General features: G+C 35.5%; 1 protein-coding gene and 1 long non-coding RNA gene across 5 annotated transcripts in view; one reads left to right on the top strand and one right to left on the bottom strand.

The window, feature by feature from the left end:
• The window catches only part of CCDC178 (coiled-coil domain containing 178), a 294,180-nt gene that overhangs the window by 3,652 nt on the left and 269,031 nt on the right, over positions 1-21,497 (bottom strand). The gene's annotated exons all lie outside the window — the stretch shown is intronic.
• Positions 9,158-20,924, top strand: LOC115277622. The gene is made up of 3 exons (XR_003902448.1): positions 9,158-9,303; positions 20,380-20,471; positions 20,825-20,924. It is a non-coding gene; the product is annotated as an uncharacterized LOC115277622 (long non-coding RNA).

The following is a 21,497-nucleotide window of genomic DNA, read 5'->3' as shown; positions in this document are numbered from 1 at the left end:
GTTGTTACTTAACCTTCTAATTTCTGTATAAGTCTAATTACATGAAATAGAAGTTGGGGTTCTGATTTTTTACTTTGCTTATCCATTTGGAGTGTCATTGTAACTACTGTATTGTAAATGATGGAAAATAATTGCATATGTTAAAAAAATAGTGTTATATTCTAAAAAAAATAAAAAATAAAGTTACAAAAAAAATAAAAGAAAAAAAAGAAACTTTGTTTTGTATGATACTAATATATTAATTAAGAGTCAGAGCAAGGGTCAGCAAACTTTTTTATAAAGGAAAAGATAGTAAATGTTGTAGGCTTTGCCGTCCATTCAGTCTCTGTTGCCAAGTTATCAACTCTCCCACCACAGAGCAAAAGCAACCATAGACAGTACGTATGTGAATGAAGTGAAGGTGCTCCACTGACACTTATTTACAAACACAGGCAGTGGGTAGATTTGGCTGGAGAGTCATAGTTTGATGAGACCTGTTCTAGAAAGTGATTTTTTTCCATATTGGGATTACGCTATTTGGGGGAATAGATGTAATGTGTCACAAGATGAGTATCTATAGAAAATTGCCTTTAATCTTATTTCTACTGGAGGGGCACCTGGATGGCTCAGTTGGTTAAGCATCTGACTTTGGCTCAGGTTCATGGATTCGAGCCCCACACCAGGCTCTGTGCTGATAGCTCAAAGCCTGCTTTGGATTCTGTGTCTCCCTCTCTCTCTGCCCTTTTCCTGCCCTCTCTCTCTTAAAAACAAACATTAAAAAATTAATATTATTTCTTTCTATTTGAGATACATCACTAAGGTTTGGACAGTGCCCTAATATGTAACAACATCAGGTGATTAGAGATGCTCATGATCTTTTATTTATCAGCAAGGGGAATATCTAATTGAATATCTGAGAGGAGTAAAAGAGAAAAAGCATTAGTAATAATTTTACCCATAAGGATATTTTACTAGACTGCTAGTGATTTACTCTACTTTTCATATTTGGCATCTCTGGAAATCGGCCTAATGTTTTCTAACCTCACATTCCCAAGGAAAAGACACTGAAGCGTATGTATATATATTTTTAATTTGAAAAATTCTTTTCTCTGTGAGCATCCAGTTTATTTGGAAAGACTGGTATAATTCCTTCAGGTATTCAAAAATTAGAGCATTTACACATATCAATCTAGAATCTTAAAGGCTCTGTTATTCATATTCAAGATTAGGAAGTGATGTAGTCCCAGAAAAGGTATTAGGCTGAAATCAGATTGTGTTCTAGCCTTAATGCTGTTCTCTTCCTGTGTGACCTCAAATAAGAAATTGATTTTCTTAGCCTCCATATCCTCATTGACAATGTAAGGATGTTTTAAACGTTTCTATTCCTTAAAGATGTGCAATGCACTGTTAATACTGTCTGTTTGGAGTATAAAAATGTCTGCAGTTGTGAAGAGGAGCATTAGTGTTCTTTTTCATGTACCTCTATATTATTTGTGTGTAATTTAATCAGCATGCATTATTTTATAATAAATCAATACATTTGCATACAACTTCCTTGTTAAATATTTCTGTGCATTTATGCTTTCCTGGTATAGCATGAATGTGATGACATTGGCATAAATATTTTCAAAATTAAACATTTCCTACAAACACAAGGTGAGATCAGGTTACTTGACAATATCAATGAAATGTTATAAAATATCAGATATTTTAATTTTTAACAAGTTTACTTAATTTATGCTACAATGTATGTACTTGAACCTCTTATATCAGTCTTTCATTTGTAATAAAATTTCTAGGTGCTGTTCTAACAAGTTTCTGCATTTATGTAGTGCATTATTACTTTATGATAAAGTTAGTTGATAATTCCTTAACTCTTTTTGCTGATGACCTTTTAAAGCTGCATAATTAGAATAAGTTGTGGTTATTGTATTGGAATCTCTATCCCATGGGCCAACAAGGCAGCACATTAATTCTCTGCATCACCCACTCCATGTGCAGTGCCATCAGCACAAAGATATTATTCTTTGTAATTACATAAAGAAAGGGTCTATTTAGTGTTAACTGACCTTTCTGTGACTGATCAGCCTTTTCCACCAGTGAAGTAGAAATGTATATCATTAAAATGTGAGTAAATAGAAACCTTTCTAAATCTTAAACTATTCAAATCAGTAGGTGCATTTGAAGAGGAAATTGTTTAGTTTTTCACATGATACAGTGAAAAAAGTAGCAGATTTAAATATATATTTTAAATTATTGACAAATTGAAATACAAATAAGTTATGAAAATGCATAGAAATATTTAATAAGAACGTTACATGCAGAATTGTTTCTGTTTAACAGTCTTAAAGAATATTAGAGGACACATTAAACTCAAGTATATATCCAAGGTTTAATTAATTTATTAATTAATAAGTTATAAATAAATTTACAGGAATTATTATTATGATTACTGTGGATTATCACTTACAGAGGACACTATGTAGTAGAATTATTTAAATCATGTATTTTAACTTGGAAAAATTTGTTATGTGATGCGAATTTTTACTTTCTTTTCTTTTTCTAAAATTTTTGTTTAAATTCTGGTTAGTTAACATACAGTGCAGTATTGGTTTCAGGAGTAGAATTCAGTGATTCATCACTTATAAATAACATCCAATGCCCATCATAACGTCATTTATCTAGTCTTTTTTTATTACATAATTTGTTTTTCTCATTTATATTGGATACTTTGAGGGACATACAATTACATTGAAGACAACTGGTCAGATTAGAAATTCAGTAACAAATGTAAGTGGCATTTGTATAGCATTTCTTAAAGCCATTGAGTAGTTATAAGAGAAATGCTAGAGTCAACAGTGAGGTGAATGTGCCTTTCTTTAACATACACTCTCATTAATCATGGGATTTTTAATATTTAATGAGCATTTGTGTTTCTAGGACAGATATTTCTCTGCTGAAAACACATACAGGACCCTGCAATATTTTGAGAATCTCTTTTAAAAACTGACTCTTCCTTGGAACTTTACTCATGACTTTCACTGGAACAGATCTCTCATGGAACTGCTATCATTATTTGGATATGTCTTTTATCCTTCTTCATGTATAATGTATTCTGATGTAGTTAGCTATGTGAATGCCTCTGTTCCCTTATCTGATTGCAGGTTTCTTCAGCCCTGAAATTGTGTGTTTTTTTCAGGCTAATATCAATAATTCTGCATCAAATATGTATAATCTACAGCATCTAAAAGTAATAAGGAACAAGCAGAGTTAATACAAACTATTAATAGATACCCAATGGATACTTCCGAATCCTAAGAGCCAATGTTATAGTATCCATTGTTAAACTTTGAGTAAATTAACAGTAGCTACATTTGTAACCCCATCAAGGAGCTAAGATAAGGAGTCCTGTAGGTAGTCTTACAAGTGGGTGCTAAGGTGGGGTCACTAAAAATGTATTCCCCTGGACTCTGTCAGGGACAGGTTCTATTTGACCTCTGAGAGTGCCCCCTATAGTGCATTTACCAGTTGCTTGGGAAGCATTTCTGCACAAATTAGTGAATAGAGAGCATTTTGTCAAACAGGATAATGTATACAGTTTGAGGCATGTAACAACCTTGATGCAGAGGACTGATTTGTTCATTTAAAAATCACGAATGTTCAAGACTAATTATCAGAGAACTCCTGTTGGACAAGAGATTGGTTTCCATGGCAGCACAGACAAGGAAGTGGGTCCTGGGAGAGTTAAAACAGTTATTTGCTCCTTTGAGGCTTCAGGGTATCGACACATATCATTCTTACAGACTTGCTTCTTGAAAGCACGGGGGAGAACTCTCATTTTCTGTAGTAATTGGTGTATAGATTTTAAGGGAACAGCAATACAATAATGCTTCTATGCACATAGTAGGTGATGTGCCTAATAAAGCATATGCTTTGTCCGTGTCTGTTATATTGTTACAGAATTGGCATATATTTTCAGCATTTATGTTCACTACATTAATTCCCGTGAATCAAAAGGAATGCTTTTGAGGTGACAGTGTTCACAAAGAGACTTCAAGCCTCTAGATGTCCTTTATTCTAAAGTCCGTCCCCCTCACATTCCATGAATCAGTATCAGTTCTTTTGCCTATTTTAATAATATCAAAGCATCACTGCATGCAAAATTACCAATCCAGAGCCCTAAACTGGCAGAGATGTGCCAAAGCCATGTGCGTGGACTTAGTAGTATGGTATCAATAGTTTCATGCAAGAGCATATGTACAAGATCACGTGCTACCAAAACATTGGTGCTTGGAACAGACCATTATTTATGATGCTTTGCATCAGGAGGATTCTAAATATATGGGTATATTTCATTGTTTGCATAGTAATATTTTAAAGCTTAGAGAGAACAGAATATTTAACACAATCTATGAAAGCCTCATTCACAAGTCATAGGTAACAACGATCTAATAGACCCAAAGGGTCCATAAAAACATTCCTCTCGACTGACTCACCCAACTTTGCTCATATATAATATATATTGACCTCCTGTAGCAGGAAAGGTTTTGATCCCTGCCAAATAAATGACTGTTCTAAGATTCAGATCACTGATTATTTTTCCTGTGAAGACTTTTCTGGCTTACTCCCCCATCTAGGGGAGTCAATTCCACCTGGTAGAATCAATTCCAGGTACTTTAAGGAACATTTCCAATAGACCTGTTTACACTTCTATCTCCTCCTACTTTCTCTTCTAATTCCTGGTGAAAATGGGTCACATTGTATTCTTACTAATTTTGGGAGTAGCCGTGGAGCTGGATCCAGGGAATAGACTTACTCAGGGTTTGCTAAACTAATGATTGAATGAACAAATAAGTAGATGAATGAAAAGCTAGACATGAGATTAGACTGGAGTAAATTAATAAGTACCGCAGTACAACCTGTGCTTTCTGGTGGTTCTGGCAGGAAGTGGATCCTTTCCCACCTTGAGACTGCAGAGAGTGTGGTGCAATCTGTGTGACCAAGACACCCCCAACACTAACAGCCAGCAAAGCCCCAGCAGGCTGCCAAAGAGCCAGGAGAGAGCTATAAATAGCCAAGAGTCCGGAGATAACAGGTCACCAGAAAAAATCAGTGGCAGTAGCCACACATAGTCGTGTCAGGGTGGGACACTTAGAACTGAGTCAGAAGATGACAACTCTCTTACAATACATAACTGAAAGAAGAACTTAGTCCCTCTGCCTGACAAACTGGATCCAAAAACCTGTATTAAGAGTAACTGAGAGCATAGACTGCATATTACGATAAATTTAGATATAGGCACTAGGACTATTTGAATAAAATTAAAGTATTTGTAAATAGCTGTGGAGGTCTTTTACACGTCCACGTACAGCACAAGTACTTTAATCATAACCATCTCTCTAGAGTACTTGGATCAAGTTTCTTTCTTATAATCTCTTTTGCCATTAATCCATCTTAAATTTTTAAAAAACTCAAAAGCATTTAGACTTTCTCTAGGGTAAGTGTCTATGGCTGGACCTCCATGGGACTCATTCTGCTGCATCATCCATAGTCCAGACTTGTGCCGGCCTCAGCTATAAAGGTCTATGCACTTGGGCTTTTGGTCTTGTCAGTGAATGCATCAGGCCTAATAAAATCCTGGAATATGGAATCATATGTAAAACAAAAACAACATAAAAAAACAAACAAAAGACAAGAGACTGATTATTTGTAACCAACACAATATATTACAATAAAAGGTGGCTTCCAAGGGGACCAAGTTCTAATTTCCTTCAGCAGCCTCTTTGATCTTTTTCAGATGTTTACTATGTGTTAGTTAGATTATAAAAAGACAGTTACTTGGTGGAAGGGAGCTCAGAACAAGGCAATTCTGTTACTCGATTTGATTCTTTAACATCATTAGCTTTTATAAAGACAGCACCGCATTGTGTTGAGTGCTGGCTTATGTTTACAAAGGAAATATATTGGATGGTGAAGAGTGTGGAATCTGGAGCCAGTCTGCCTGGACACAAAACCCAAGTCCTCCTCTTAATATGTGTGAAATCTTGCACAAGATACCTGATGTTTCAGTTGCCATGGTTGCATGATAGATACCCCCAAACTTTATGGCTCACAATTCTGTGTGTCAGAAATTTGGACCAGATATAGCAAAGCCTGCTTGTCTCTGGTCTCACTTTCTGAACTAGCTGCTGGATGACCTAGAAAGTAGGAATTGAAATCCTCTTCAAACGACTCATTTACTAATGGTTGATGCTGACTGTTTTCTGACACCCGAGCTAGGGTTGTTTCTGCCACACCTGCACATAATTTCTCCATGTGACTTGAATTCCTTACAATGTGGTATCTGGTTCCAGGGATGAATGTCCCCAAAAGAGGTCCAGGCAGAAGCTGTGTGTGTGTGTGTGTGTGTGTGTGTGTGTGTGTGTGTGTGTGAAATAAACTGGCCTCTTTAAAACTAGCTATTTAAATAAAGTAGCCTGGTAAGTCACATAGCATCCTGTCCACCATATTTTATTGGCTGGTGAAAACACAGGATCGAGGGGAAGATAAATAGACTATGCTTCTTGATAGGAAGTAACAGGGTTCTTCCAGAATGTGAGAATGAAAATATTTCTATGGTCTTTTTTTTTGTTTGTTTTAGAAAATAGGTTCTGGAACAACTTGTGAGAATGAAAATATTTCTGTGGCCTTTTTTTGCTTTTGGAAAATACAATTTGCTTTGCTTTACCTGACTTTTCTTGCCTTTGTTTTCTCTTCTGTAAAATGAGGATAATAATGTTACAACTGAGACAATTGCCGTCGTCTCCGTTCTTTCCCGTCTGTGGAATTCCTAAGTCAACACTCAAGTTCGGCCCCATTTCCAAGTTACCATCCTTGTATCACAGGGTGAAATATAAATAGATGATCTATAGTTTTATGCAAAGAGAACCCAGTTCTCTAATTATAATTTCCTATTTCTTAATCATTTACTGTGAGAGGGAAAGAGAAGGGGAAGAATGAGAAAAATAAAATGAAAATGGAGGAAATGTCAAATATGAAATGCATGGATTCATGAATAAGAAACTTCAAGTGAAAAAGAACATGGAGAACTATTTGTATACCTTGGGGTCTCCATCTCCAATTTTTAGCATTTTTGGAGACAGAAGCTATGGTTTCTCAATACTTTGGGAATCATGGTCTAATTAAGTAACCCCAGAAAAATGCTGTTTACAGTTTCAAAGGGTTCGCATACCTTGTGAACGTCAATGGTGAACCTAGAGAATAAACTCTTGCTGAGGTTGGAAAAGGTGGTGTATCCTTAGAATAATGTTCAGTGCAAAAAATACTGTGTGAGTGCTTTTTATATGCTTTTTCAAGTCTTCCGCTCTCAAGTACTATACCAAGTAATATAAGTTCTATGTTCTAATTCTATATTTGTGTGATTTTTAGTGTAAATCCTTCACACAAGACCACGAATTTTTAAGGTTCACCGTTATATCCCAGAGCTTAGCACATAGTAGTAATTAAATTCAAAGTTTTGAATAGGTAATTAATGAAAATGAATGAGTAAACAAATCAATGTAACAACACTGTAAACTCAGAGCACAATTATTTTAACCTGCACCGATTGTAATCACATTTTTCTTTAATGGTTTTAGGAACAGGTTTTTATCAATTTCACATTTAGCCACAACCTTAAGTAGAAAGATTCTGTGGGTAAGATTCAGCTGGATTTGAATTTAAAAGTGTGTGAGCCATCTTACTTCTCTTATTAGTTTCTCTTTTCTTCTCACCTTTTATACTGCTGACTCCAAACTTTTGTGCCCTTATTAAATATCTTCTACTGCTAACCTATGATAAGCTCTTCAATGCGGTAGTGGTAGCATTATTTCCCTTCGACCTATTTCCACCAGTACCATTCCCTCTTTGTTTCATTCACATGTTATAATAATATTGGTTGAAATTAAACAACTCAGAGTTATAAGGAGGTACCACAGTTGTAAGAGGGAACATAAAAAACATTTTCAAAAAGTGTCAGCAGAATATCATTATTTAAAGTTTTTTAAAAACCTGAAACTTCACCGCACATGTGAAGGTCACTGACTTTCAAGTAACAGAGAGTGCATTGGAAAATCTTTCTGTAACTTCATTACTGAAAAATGATAATATAAAATATCATGACTGATGTGACAATTTTTTGAAGATTCATTGACATAACTGTACAATTCGATTTCTTGGTATCTACTCTAATTATGGCATATAAAGCAGTAAGAACTGGTGCCATACAGAAGTTGGAAGTAAACTGCATATTACACAGTGAGCAAAGCATAAAGTACCAAATATATCCTCAATAAAGTGCCATTTAATAGGCTTGATGCAAATCCCACAACTTTTGTAGCACCCTTCTCTAACGCAAGGTTTATTTATAGGAGCCATCTAGGGCTTGAAAGAAATGTAATTGAGAAGTAGAATATCTCAGTTATCAGGGTTGTGCTTATGTTAAATCAAACAAAGACATTAAAAATGATCCCTTGTCCTACTTTCAGTAGAACATTGATCAAAGAGCCAACGTCATCACTTGAAGCTTAGATTTTAATAAGTTGTTAAGATATCAAAAAGAACTGTAATTATTTTTCCCAAAAGTCTCCTTACCAAAGTAAAATACTCATGGATATGTGGTCCTCCTGCCGAAAGATAATTGCATGTGATTTCAGGTAAGTTTATTGGATAACAGTTTCTAAAGTTTGAAATTTCTGTGCCAGAATTAGGACAAGGACATTTAAAATGGCTCTCAGTTCAGCATTTTGGCTTTTTGAAGAACAGCTGTGACACAGTATTCATCATCAGGGATCAATATGGATACCAGGCTTTCATGAGAAATATGTTTGTTGACCTTAATAAATCTTCAACTGTGTAAATACAGAAATATTTGTACAGGCAATTTTCTGCTGAATTACATTTCATCTATGCACATTCTCACACTGCAATATATTTTTTAACAACTTATAACATGTGCATCAAGAAAGAAAATTATTAAGTCCAAGGAGGATGTGGTATCAGAGGAAGCAGCTTTTTGACTTTAATATTTTTCTATAATATATAATATAATATTTGGAGATGATCCACATGATGTTGGAAAAACTCAAGGAAATTAAAATGACTTTAATTAAATATATGTATTAATTTATCTTCTAGGAAAAACAAGATGATTTACTGAAAGAAAATCTACGTTTAGCTCAAGAATATCAGGAATTACAGACTACTTTCTTAACCGAAAAGGACAATTATTTCAATCTATATGATAAAGAGTTATCACTTGCTACTTCAATTCAAGATAAGAAACAGGTAGGTTTTCTTATTTCCTTTTTAATAATGATTTACTTGACATACATGCTGCAGAAAGTAACTCGCAGTTGGTTATGGGCTTTTATATGACTGATGGTGGTCCTTTATATGCCACAAAATGGCATATTTTCTTCTTGTAAATTTTTGGTGGATATTACCTTTGAATTAAAATTTTGAATGGATAGGGGCACCTGGGTGGCTCAGTCGGTTAAGCCTCCGACTTCGGCTCAGGTCCGATCTCACATTTGTGGGTTCCAGCCCCGCGTCAGACTCTGTGCTGACAACTAGCTCAGAGCCTGGAGCCTGCTTCCGGTTCTGTGTCTCCTTCTCTCTCTGCCCCTCCCCCTCTCATGCTCTGTCTCTCTCTGTATCAAAAATAAATAAAACATTAAAAAAATTTTTAAATGGATATTTGAGAAATGAAAAATTTAGTTTCTAATCCACCATTTTATACTAATTTGCTTTATTGTGACCTGGAATACCATGTTTGCATATTTATGAATTTAAATATATTATCATAGATTTCAAATTTCAATTCTACCTATAGGTAAGTTTTCACGATATGCCTCAAAATCTCTTTATGGTATATGGGCTCCAAATGTCAGTTTCTATTTCCTTAATAATAATAATATATCCTTCTCCCAATACTCACTGACAAGAGCAATCATTTCCCTTTGAATTTCTCTATCTTCCCAGAATTTAAATTTCAAAATATTGAGGCATAGGTAGTTTTTAACAATTCACCTAATCATAAGAACTGGTAAACTGTTAATCGATCCTTTCTCTTATAGTCGTCACCCACATTACTCTACCATAAATTAGTAGTTTGAAATCCCAGTACGATATTTATCACTCCTTATGGTGGTATATTGATTGGAAAGACAGAAGGCCAGGATTTGAGTGCATCTCTACCATTACTAGTTCAGTGATTTTGGCAAGTTATTTATCCTTTCTGGCCTCAGTTTTCTCATCTGTGAAATAAGATTTACCTCAGAGGAAAACTGATAAGTAATAAGGAGGAGATATCCATAGTTATTTTTGAAAATAAAGGGATACTAGGCAACTATATATAACTATTACATTCATCTGGTATGCTGCTTATGTTTCACATCTGTCTGCTCTCCTGTGAGATAAGGCTTCTGAATATATTGAGAGTATGTGTGTGTATTTTTCTCTTAAAAATTAGTAGCACAACGAAGGTAGATGAAAAAATATGTGTTTTTGTGAAAAATTGATAATAAAAATATTAACTATTATCAAAATCTTAGTGTCCTCAAATCGTGTGCAGGATTCAAAGAAAGGACACCAGCGGAACATTTGTCCAGTCAGTTCATGTATTTGACATTGTTATTGATGCTAAACATGTTCTATTTGTTCCTGATAATTGAGAAGGAGAAAATAATAAATGGATATACTGTATTTCCTTTTCTAACCAGGAGGGAAACAAAAATAAATTTTATGTATACTTGTTATTAGTTTATTTAGAATCCTTTGGTGGCACATGACAAATAGATTCCTGCATAAATAGTGAGGAAATCAGGCCTTTCAGAGAGTCTCTAACACCGAATTTCCATAGTAGGAATAAAATTGTCTTGATGTTGGAATTAAAGCAAATTGTGATTCAAGATCCAAGCAGTGAGACCCTGGTATGAACAGACCATGAGGTATGATAGGAGATTGAGTTTATATTTGTGATGATCCCTCAGACGAATCGCTTTTAGCACACCTGTTTCAGGGAAACTTTCAAAGATTTATTTGTACTTCCAATCATTTTTCATCGCCATCCTTCAGCGATGGAGGTCATTAAGTGCAGACTGCCCTTGTCAGTGTCATGTAGGATCAATTTGCTGCAATGGACAGAGAGGCCTTATTGATGCTGTTAAATCTGTCAGTGAGAAATCGTATGTCATTAGCGTCTAATGCACTGCTTACAGGATGGAATTTGGCCATCAAAACTGAAAAAAAAAAAACCTTTAAGATTTTAGTTCACTTCTTTGATATTGCAGCATTTCCCACATAAATATATTATAGCTTTTAGTCCTTTGACCAGTTTAGTTTGGTATACACAAAAGCACCGTTCAACCTCTCATTCCCTTCTTGAATTTTCTTGTCATAAAAAATGGATCTCACTTGAGGACTTTTGTGTATTGTTTTCCTGTCTTTAGAATAACTTTATTGCTTCTAGACATACATTCCTTTTGGAATGGTAAGTATATTTTGATGTTTGTGCTTCTTAAAGAGTATTATCCTCTCTACACAAATTATACGCTTTCATATTTCTTTGTATTTTTAGGCCAAAAGTAGCAAAGAAAGCTTGTAAAACAAATATAAAAAATAGCGTCCCCTTCCTTAACACAACTTTATTTACAGCCTTCAAGTGTTAGAACGTTATAGTATTACTCTTGGTGATTAAACTATGGCTGCTTCCTTTGCACATGCTTCTTGATACTTTCCTGTGCCTTAAAATTTTGCAGTGATGAATATTTCCCCCTTTAAAAACCAGAAACAAACAAAAATGACTGTGAAAAACTTTCATCTTCCCTGTTCATGGTTAGTGATAGAATAGATTCCAATCTAAAGATCTCAAAATTTAAAATAACACAAAAGGGGAATAAAAAAATCTGAAAAACAGATTGTACTTCTGTGTAAAAATAGACATGTTTATCATTTTCATTAAAAGGTTTCAAAAATATCTTCAAAATATTTCGATCCATGAATTGATTGATAAAATCCTATGTTTGTTTTCATTGCTATCTCCAGTTCTTCAGGTCTACCAAGAAAGGTAAGCTCTAGGCAAGCAAGCCCAATGTTGATGCGTTTTGTTAGCCAAGAACATGATCCCTTTCAAAACTGGTTAAATATATTTTTAATTCTTTTGTGAACCATTTGTGAAGCTTAACTTTTGCCAACTCCAATTCTCAGTGCTTTCATGCTAAGGGAATGCAAATCATCAGAGAATCAGCACTTAACTGGCACTTAGAAAGACCCGGTATCTCTCCCATGCAGTTTGCACACATTATCTCTGTAATGTCCATCAGTAATCCTCCAAAATTTGTGTTATTATTATTATTATAGTCATCTCCAGTTTAAGATATGGGGTGGAGATTGAGTGTGTCACAAGGTCACCTGAATGGGAGGAACTGACTGGAAAGATAATCAAATATAGGATTTTCAGAAATCCAACTCAATTCATAACTGTGACACACCCCTATTAGAATATAACATTATCAAATAATCCTATATATGTCTCATCAGGCTCTATAAAGCATGTGAAAGCCACATTGGCCAAGCATTATGTCACTAGTGTCCATCTGAAACAGATTATTTGATTCACTAATTGTTTTGCAATTTTATCTCATTGAAGCTATGTTTTCAATGATGATTTTCTCATGAGGAAAAAGCTACCTATTTGTTATAAATTATTTAATTTTCACAGGGATTATAGATAATTTTTGCAATTCTAAATTATAAAAATTTTGAACTGGATATCCCCTTAGAAGTATTACCCATTTCTTTAAAAGATTATTTCTCTCTCTCACACACACACACACACACACACACACATACACAGTAAAAAATAAAACAGGGCTACTGAGTGGCTCGTGGGTTAAGCATCCAACTACGGCTCAAGTCATGATCTCATGGTTAGTGAGTTTGAACACTAAATTGGGCTCTGTGCTGACAGTGCCTGGTACCTGCTTGGGATTCTCTTTCTCCTTCTCTCTCTGCCCCCGCACCACGTGTGTGTGTGTATGCGTGTGTGTGTGTGTGTGTGTGTGTGTGCGCGTGCGCGCATGCACACCCCTCCAACTAAAAAAAAATTTTTTTAATAAAAAGTAAATAAAAGATTACTTCACAAGTGAGGAACCTTAGGGCCACAGTGGCTCAGTGATTTACTACATATACAGATAATTAGGAGAAAAGCTGGCCTAGGACACAGCTACCTTAACTTACCTTCAAATATTCTCTCCAGCCAACTGTAATATGAGCATGTGCTGTGATATTTTTTGAAGGTTTGAGTGGACCAGCAGCTGAAAAGTAGTAATGGTAACTGCAATGAGTGTGCTCAGATTGGGATCACCTTCAAGTAACCTGGGCTTCTTAAGGAGTCCTGTAGAGACACAAATCAGAGGACTGTTTTGGAGCTTTAGAGGATACTTCTGGGCCTCACAGAACTCAAACACTATTCATTCATTCATTCATCATTTATTCAATTATTTAAAATAAATTATAAATCATCCATTGTACTTACATCCATTGTTTTCATACAATAAAAGGTACAGGGAAATGCTACTCAGCTTCCGTGCTGAATGCTGTGATCCCCAGAGACCAAGGGGCTTTTTTTCTAGAATAGAGCATAGAATCCAACCCCAACAGCATCTTCTCTTCACCCCACCAATGGAAGAATTGTGAATTTTTGCTATCTAATCTCTTTCACCAAGGTCTCAATGGACAGTTTCCATTTTAAATTCTCAAAGATACTGTATCATCCATAGATTTCATTAGCACATTTTCTCTTCCCTCTTTCAGTTTTTAAACATGGGTTTCCTCTAATATTCACTTTACATTGATTTGATGAGGAGTCAAAGTCAATTCCAGCAATAAACAAAATTATTTTCTTAAGGAAATGTGAAAGCTGTTTTAGTTCTAGTTTTTGTAAGTATTTTGTATTGCTTGTTACTTAACAAATTTTAAAATATGTAAAATTGGGTTTTGAGTAGTGACTTTTGAGTGCTTGTTCCAGTGTAAATGAAAATTCATTCCTTTGCTAGGAAAATCATAGTCTCTTAAATAGTTTCATCACATGCACACACATGTGCACACACACTTGTTCAGGAGGATTTGCCATACCTTATACACTAATAAGCTTGCATTAAATTTCTACTGGCCCTTTTCTCTGAAGAGCTCTCAAGAGATCTCTGAATAGCTTTTGTGATCCTGAGAGTTGGCCATCTTTTGCTTTATCCCAATGAGTCTCCCTTCTGTTGTCCAAACTCCATGAGAAAAATAGCAAAAATGAAATGTCTGTTCCTGGCCAATACTTTAGAAAAGTCAGCTTAGCTTAAATCAGACCAGTTCATCGGTCTAATACGAGTTTTGAGTGAATTGTAGACTATGTATAATTCAAGCAATTTTGAGAAAGTGATCTAGTGGAGTTGCACAGCAACAATCAGTTTTTAATGTCTGCAAAAGCTTTTTAAAGGTGATTTCTAGAATGTGATGGGATCCCTATGTATCAAAGACACTCCAGGTAGAATTTTCATATATAGAGATGATCTTTGAACAACACCGATTTGAACTGTACGGGACTAATTATCCGTAGACCTTTTTCACTACATGAAATGTAGTGAAAGATGTTGGGGAACACTTTTTGAGATTTGTGACAACTTGAGAAAACTCACAGGTGAACCATGTAGCCTAAAAAAAAATCAAAACAATTAAGGAAGAGCTAAATATGTTATCATTTACTACCATAAAATATACACTAATCTATTTTAAAATGGTAAAACATATCAAAACTTATATACACAAACTTAGAAACCATATACAGCAACATCTGCAGCCTAGGGAAGTGTAAACAATACACAAGATGCGGTACTGAGTCAGAACTTCATGCAGTTAATGGCAGCACATAACTTCAGAGCCCCTCCCATTGCTATTGCAGTGTGCTCTAACGTTGTGTCTACTCGAAAGGCCCTGGACATGCTCATCATCTCCGTGTGAGCACTTCTGCTCTGCAGCAAATTGCTGTTATAGTACATTATTTCAGGGTTTCTCAGTTGCTCAGTTGGTTAGGCATCTAACTCTTGCTTTGGGCTCAGGTCATGATTTCCTGGTTCATGAGTTCAAGCCCACTGTCGCGCTCTGCACTGACAGTGTGGAGCCTGCATGAGATTCTCTCATTCTCTCTCTCCATCTTGCCCTCTCTCTCTCTCTCTCTGCCTCTCGCCTGCTCTCATGCTCGCTCTCTCTGCCTCTGAATAAATACATAAACTTAAAAAAGTGATCTCAGGATATATGAATATCTGGCAATGCCTGGAGACATTTTTCGTTATCATAGCTGGGGATGTGGGGAGGAGTATTTCTAATTTCTAATGAGTAGAGGTCAGGGATACTGCTAAATATCTTACACACACACACACACACACACACACACACACCAAAAATACTTTTAGCTTAAAATATCAATAGAGCTAAGGTTAAGAAACCCTAATATATACATAAAGAACCTCAGATACAGAGATGGAGATAGGTGTATTATATGCCTATTGTATACATGTTTTACATATATATGTATATGGCACACTGCTTACTATATCTCCTTTTTAAAAACTTAAACCACATTTGCATATTAAAGATTCTGAGCAATCCCATTTTAAGAAACCTGTTGATTCTAATAACCCTGAGTTTCCTGTGGTGCCTGGAACCGTTTCTTAGGAAACCTGTTTACAACTGACAATATTTAATAGATTAAACCTTGCAAAATATTATTCTATAGAGAATCAGAAATTTCATGTCATAAAATCATACATTCAGGAAAATTTGTTTACCTATAACTTTTAGAAGGGAGTAAATGAAGTATTCTTCATGTTACCTATAAAGCTCTAGAAAAACTTGAAATATTTTCAGATAAATAGGTTATGTTCTTTGGAATCCATACAGGCCTAGAACTCTGACTTTTTTAAATGTCATAGTGCAGCTATAAAATGACATAGTAGTTTTTAATCATTCAAAGACCATTTAAAAATTACAATAACATAAATAAAATGTTTATTATATGCACTTCCTATAAATAGGTATATTTTCTACTTATACTTACCTAATTCAGGCCTTAGAACAGCAACTGATTTGCAGTTCTGTGGGAGTATCAGTATAATGATTTTTTTTACTTTTGATCTACACATATGCATCACAATGACATAAACATTTGAAAAAAACTTCTCTTGTAATCTCTTTCCCCAAGTCTACAGAGCTGTATCTTATAATCACTTATTAACATGAATATTAATGTAGGAAATGCATATTCATATACTAAATGTTTTCTGTAGGTCATTTGTTCTTTTCTCAGTTTTACTCCTATTGAAGACAGGAAGGAATATCTACAGACAACTTCTTTAATCCCTCTGAATCTCTGAAAAAAATGGAAATACTAATGTCTCCCTAGCAGGATTATTGTAAAAAGCATTTCATAATAGTTAACATTTGTGAAGCACTTACTACACACGAGGCACTTAGCAAGCTTTTACATGTGATTTTATTGAATTTCTTCAACAACCGCATGGAACATAAATATATAGTTTACGTGGAAAGCACCTACAGTAGTTTTTCACAAACTATATGTATGTTTGTGAAAGATATGACTTTCTGTGGAAGATACGACTCCTGATATTGTCATTATTCTTTAGATAAATATATATCCCTTACGTCGTATACAAAATCTTGGTGTAGCTATACTATTACAGAAGAGCTTCTAGCCTATAATAGATATAGAATAATTTATGCAGCCTGAGACTATAGTCTGAATAAAGAGAGAGAGGACAAAAAGAGTAATTGAGACATTATGATAGTCAGTTAGAAATGCATGCTGGTGCTAGAAGGAATACGGCGATGGCCGGACACCGCCTTGGTCAGGTAAAACTGTGACAGAGCGTTACCGAATAGGAAATTGTATATGAGAAGGTGTGAGGCATACACTTAGCAATAACTTGGGTTAGTCAGAGTTTCATCCAAAACTTGTACTAAAAAACACCATCAGACCATATACATTTATTAAAAGAGCCCACTTGCAATAGCTGTAACATCCAGAAATTTCCTAGAAAGAACCCAAACAAGAAATATGTTATTAGAGCCATCATGAAGAAGTCTGTGAAAGTTCACAGATGGAGAAGACAACAATAAAAACAACACACACAATGACAGTCCTCAATATTTTAATTCGATGGGATCTGGCATCCTCACATTGCAATTGTGAAACAATTTCACACAATCACAATCACTTCAAATGTGACGCAACTAAACAGGATTTTATTTATATCCACATTTCCAGGTGACATATTTTGTATCTAGTGAAATGTTTTCCTACTTATCCATATTCTACATATACCTATATAAACTTGATTTTCCAACTAAGAAGTTATTCAGCTTTTGGGGGGCTCCTTAATCAATTCACTAGGCACTAGGTTATGTTTCTTCTGTTTTCTTGAAATGGACCTGTGGAGGGGCGCCTGGGTGGCTCCGTCCAGTTAAGGTGTCTGACTTCAGCTCAGGTCATGATCTCGAGTCTCGTGAGTTCAAGACCCACTTAGAGTTCTGTGCGGACAGCTCTGCTGTCAGATTCTTTGGCTTCGGATTCTGTTCTCCTTCTCTCTTGCCCCTCCCCTAACTCTCTCTCTCTCTCTCTCAAAAATAAATAAATGTTAAAAAAAAAAAAAAAGAAATGGACCGAGGAAGTTAAAATTACCAAAAAATATAACTATTTTACCTGTACAATCTGACTTTTTTGGTGTTTGTTAATAAATGAATATGGAAAAATATTGTGGACATATAGGCATTAAAAACACTTTCCCTTTGTCAGATGAAGGGTAATTCCAATAGCTTTCCAATCAAAGTAATCCTAAATGTGACAGATTCCTTCTTTAAATCTTGTTCCATCATACATAGTAAATCACTAATTAGAAACATGTAAACACAGCCAACACATTCTTTAAAAAGAGGAAAGATAATAATGCAGTGAATAATATAGTCTTAGAATTCTGTAAAGTTGTGTCAGATATAAAATCACTTTTAAATTATTTCCTTTGTTGCTAGTAATCAGAATTGTGTAGTCTTTCAAGGAAAAAACCCTCATTTTAAAGAAGATATGCAGTGTACTCATAGGTTATTGAAAAAAAGCATATAAAACAAAGCTACTATCTGCATTGATGTACATAGAAAAAGAACAAAAATGTTATCTGTAAAAGCAGAAAAGAATTTGGCCTGCTTGACTTTTTGTATCAAGCATGCTACAGCAATCTTTTGATTCTAATATGAAACTATAGTAAGGATCATTGCACTAATGCATGAGGATTTGTGATAATGTTGCAGAAATTTTACTGTCAAAACTGAACTGCAGTGTAATGACTTTTGTTATCATGGTTTCTAATAACTATTCAGCATGAATTGACCCTACATATGTTTTGCTGCAATAATGTGTCAGTAACTCAAAAAGCTAAAAAGGAAATAAAAACACGTCAATACAGTGCTATGTGTGACTTCATGGTAACCTTTCTCCATTCGTACTATTAATATAATTAGAACAGTTGTAACATAGACACGGTGGAAACTACAGCATCATATGGAAATGTAAGCTTAGACATGTTGTGACAGTTCTGGCCAAATATACCTAAAAAGCACTTTACAAGAAAACTGTGTTCCCCTCAGTTCACACTGAGAACTAGGTGCTGATTGGTCCCTTACTACTTCAGAGTCTGTTACTCTCAGCTGTAGGGAGCCTTTGATATGATTTTCTTCTTTCCCTGATAATGTGTTAATTTCTTACACCTTTTATGAGATATCCCTCCCTTCCTGTCTGTCTCTTTTTCCCTCCCTCCCCTTCCTTCCTTCTTTCTTTTCTTTCTTTCTTTCTTTTCTTTCTTTCTTTCTTTCTTTCTTTCTTTCTTTCTTTCTTTCTTTCTTTTCTTTTTCTTTCTTTCTTTCTTTCTTTCTTTCTTTCTTTCTTTCTTTCTTTCTTTCTTTCTTTCTTTCTTTCTCCTTCCTTCCTTCCTTTCTCTCTTCCTTTCTTTCTTCTTTCTATATGTTTGCATCTCTCCTTCTTCACTGGAGGATACTTTCACTTAAGCATCTCTCCATTGCAGTAAATAAGAGAAAATAAAAATAGTCTGTTACATACCTCATCTGTGACTGCCACCATGCTATGCATTTATAAGTATAAAACATTGAACCCTGCACCTGCTACAACACAGTCATTACAGATAATGTTCTCATTATTATCCTATTATTCTTATGTAATTTATAAAACTCTTTAAGACAACTGAAAATATTCCCATTTTTTCTTAGGAAACTAAGGGCTACTATAACGAAGTACCACAGACCGGGTAACTTAAATCAGTGACCTCATTTAAGTTCATTAACTCTGTGAAGAAATTGTCTCTAATTACTGTCACATTCCGAGGCTCTGAGGGTAGGACTTCAACATAAGAATGGGGGTGAGGGCGGAGAGGAACAGTAAAACCCATAACAGGTGCTTTGCAAGTCAAGGCCACACTGCTTGTCAGTGGAAACAGTGCTGGGATTGAAACCCAGGTCCGCTGGGTTCAGCCTCATGAACTTTCTACTATTCCATAGTTTCTCTTATACTCTTTTTCTCTCCCCTACTTAACCTATTATTCATCCTGTGCATCATTATATCTCTTTAAATGCAAAAGTCTTTCAATTATAAGGACTTTACAACATCTGTGACCCTGGGTGTATGATTAAGCAGTGCCTAGTAATGAAATACTTTTTGATGGAGAGATTTTATGGTGTTAAACAGGAAATAGCAGATTTCTAATCAGTGGTCAGAGATCCAAGCAGAGAAGTTCTTTTTCTGTCTAAACAGACTTTAAGATTCCTCTGCCATTGCCTCAAACTGCAGATGTATTTGCCGATGCAGATGTACCTAATCATATAGAGAGCACAGTTAAAATGAGGGTGAAGACACAGGCCATTCATGTTAAAAAACAAGAAGAGAGAGCAGCAGCTGCAAACAGCAGTCAGTAGCAAAGAATAAAGAAGGAAGCAAAGCTTTCTGTGGAAATTTGATGATAGAGCACCACGCTCGAAATTCTGGGGGACATAGCAGCAGGGGTGGAATTAGATGCACGTGCACACATACACACACACACACACACACACACACACACACACACACACATTCACCGTGGTGCCAGGAAATGATACTATAATAACCAGTGCTGAAAGAAATAGTCAGCTGACAAACATACTTCATAAGTAGAATTTCCCCCAAGTACAACAGAGTTTTAGAACAAAATTAAGAAAGATACTGAGTGCTGATACATGGAAACTCCCATTCCTAAGACAGCATCGCCATGTGACAGTGAGCCAAAGAAGGAATTATGGCAATACCACCTCCCCAGATACCTCCCTGTGTTGGAACTTTGTGGACCAAGGTAAGGACTGCCAGTCATTCCCTTTCAGTCTGAAGACTGAACTTCTTAAAAGCAATATCCCCTAACTTGGATGGGCTCTTTCTTACCTGGAGATGCAAGGACTAGAGGTCTTTCTTTTGGTCATCTGTGGACCGTCTGCCTGAAGTTGCCATTGTGCACCAACAGCAGTGTAGCATGTGTGGGGGGGGGGGGGCGCTGGTTGTGGGTCTTAGCTCTAGGGATGCCTCACCAATTTTAAATTTCAAGGATAAAGAAATAATTCCAGGAAGGATCCATTTAGAAGAAGCATAGTTCCTACAGAGGAAAATTATCACACTAACTCCAGCCTTAACATTCTCAATGTTTTATGACAGAAAACAGAAGAATATCTACATAGACTACAGAGCAAATTAAGACACCCAAGAATGCTGAATCCAGGAAAATTATTGTCTATGTGCTAGAAACAGCAAGGTGTTTTCAAATGAGCAAACAAACAACAAATACAGCAAGTTTTAAAAAAACAGATGGCCAATAAACATAGGAAAAACTGTTTCTCTCTAAAAATTATATACATACAGATTAAAATGAGGTACTAGTTGGCAACTCTGTTTTTAGAAAATCAATAAGATTGATTGTACAGGGACGGTAGAGAATGTGGCAAAAGAAGCATTCATAAAAGGTGAGAACTCTCATTTGTCCATAACCAAATTCGCCAACCTACCTGTATTTACTCCATAGTTGGTGTCCTTCTTATTAAAAGTAATTAAGTAAATATTTATTTACTCTGCTCCTAATATAAAGAAGGCCCTTTACCTGGGCCCGAGTCCATCCCCTTTACCTTCCCATAGCCATCATGCATATGATTTTCCCATCCCTCTAGATCCTCAGACTTCCCTCTCCAGTGGACTATTTCCATCTTTATGCAAACATGCAGTAGTACTTAGCGCCTCAGAAACCCTCTTCTGATTCCACATACCCTAGAGTGCTTCATTTTGGTTAAAGATTTTGGAATGAGTCTTGCTCGTGATACCGTGGTCTCCTAATTTT

Source organism: Suricata suricatta, chromosome 14 (assembly GCF_006229205.1).
Source record: "Suricata suricatta isolate VVHF042 chromosome 14, meerkat_22Aug2017_6uvM2_HiC, whole genome shotgun sequence".
Lineage (NCBI taxonomy): Eukaryota > Metazoa > Chordata > Mammalia > Carnivora > Herpestidae > Suricata > Suricata suricatta.
The sequence above is the reverse complement of the archived record's forward strand: the minus strand, read 5'-3'. Positions and strand labels throughout refer to the sequence as shown.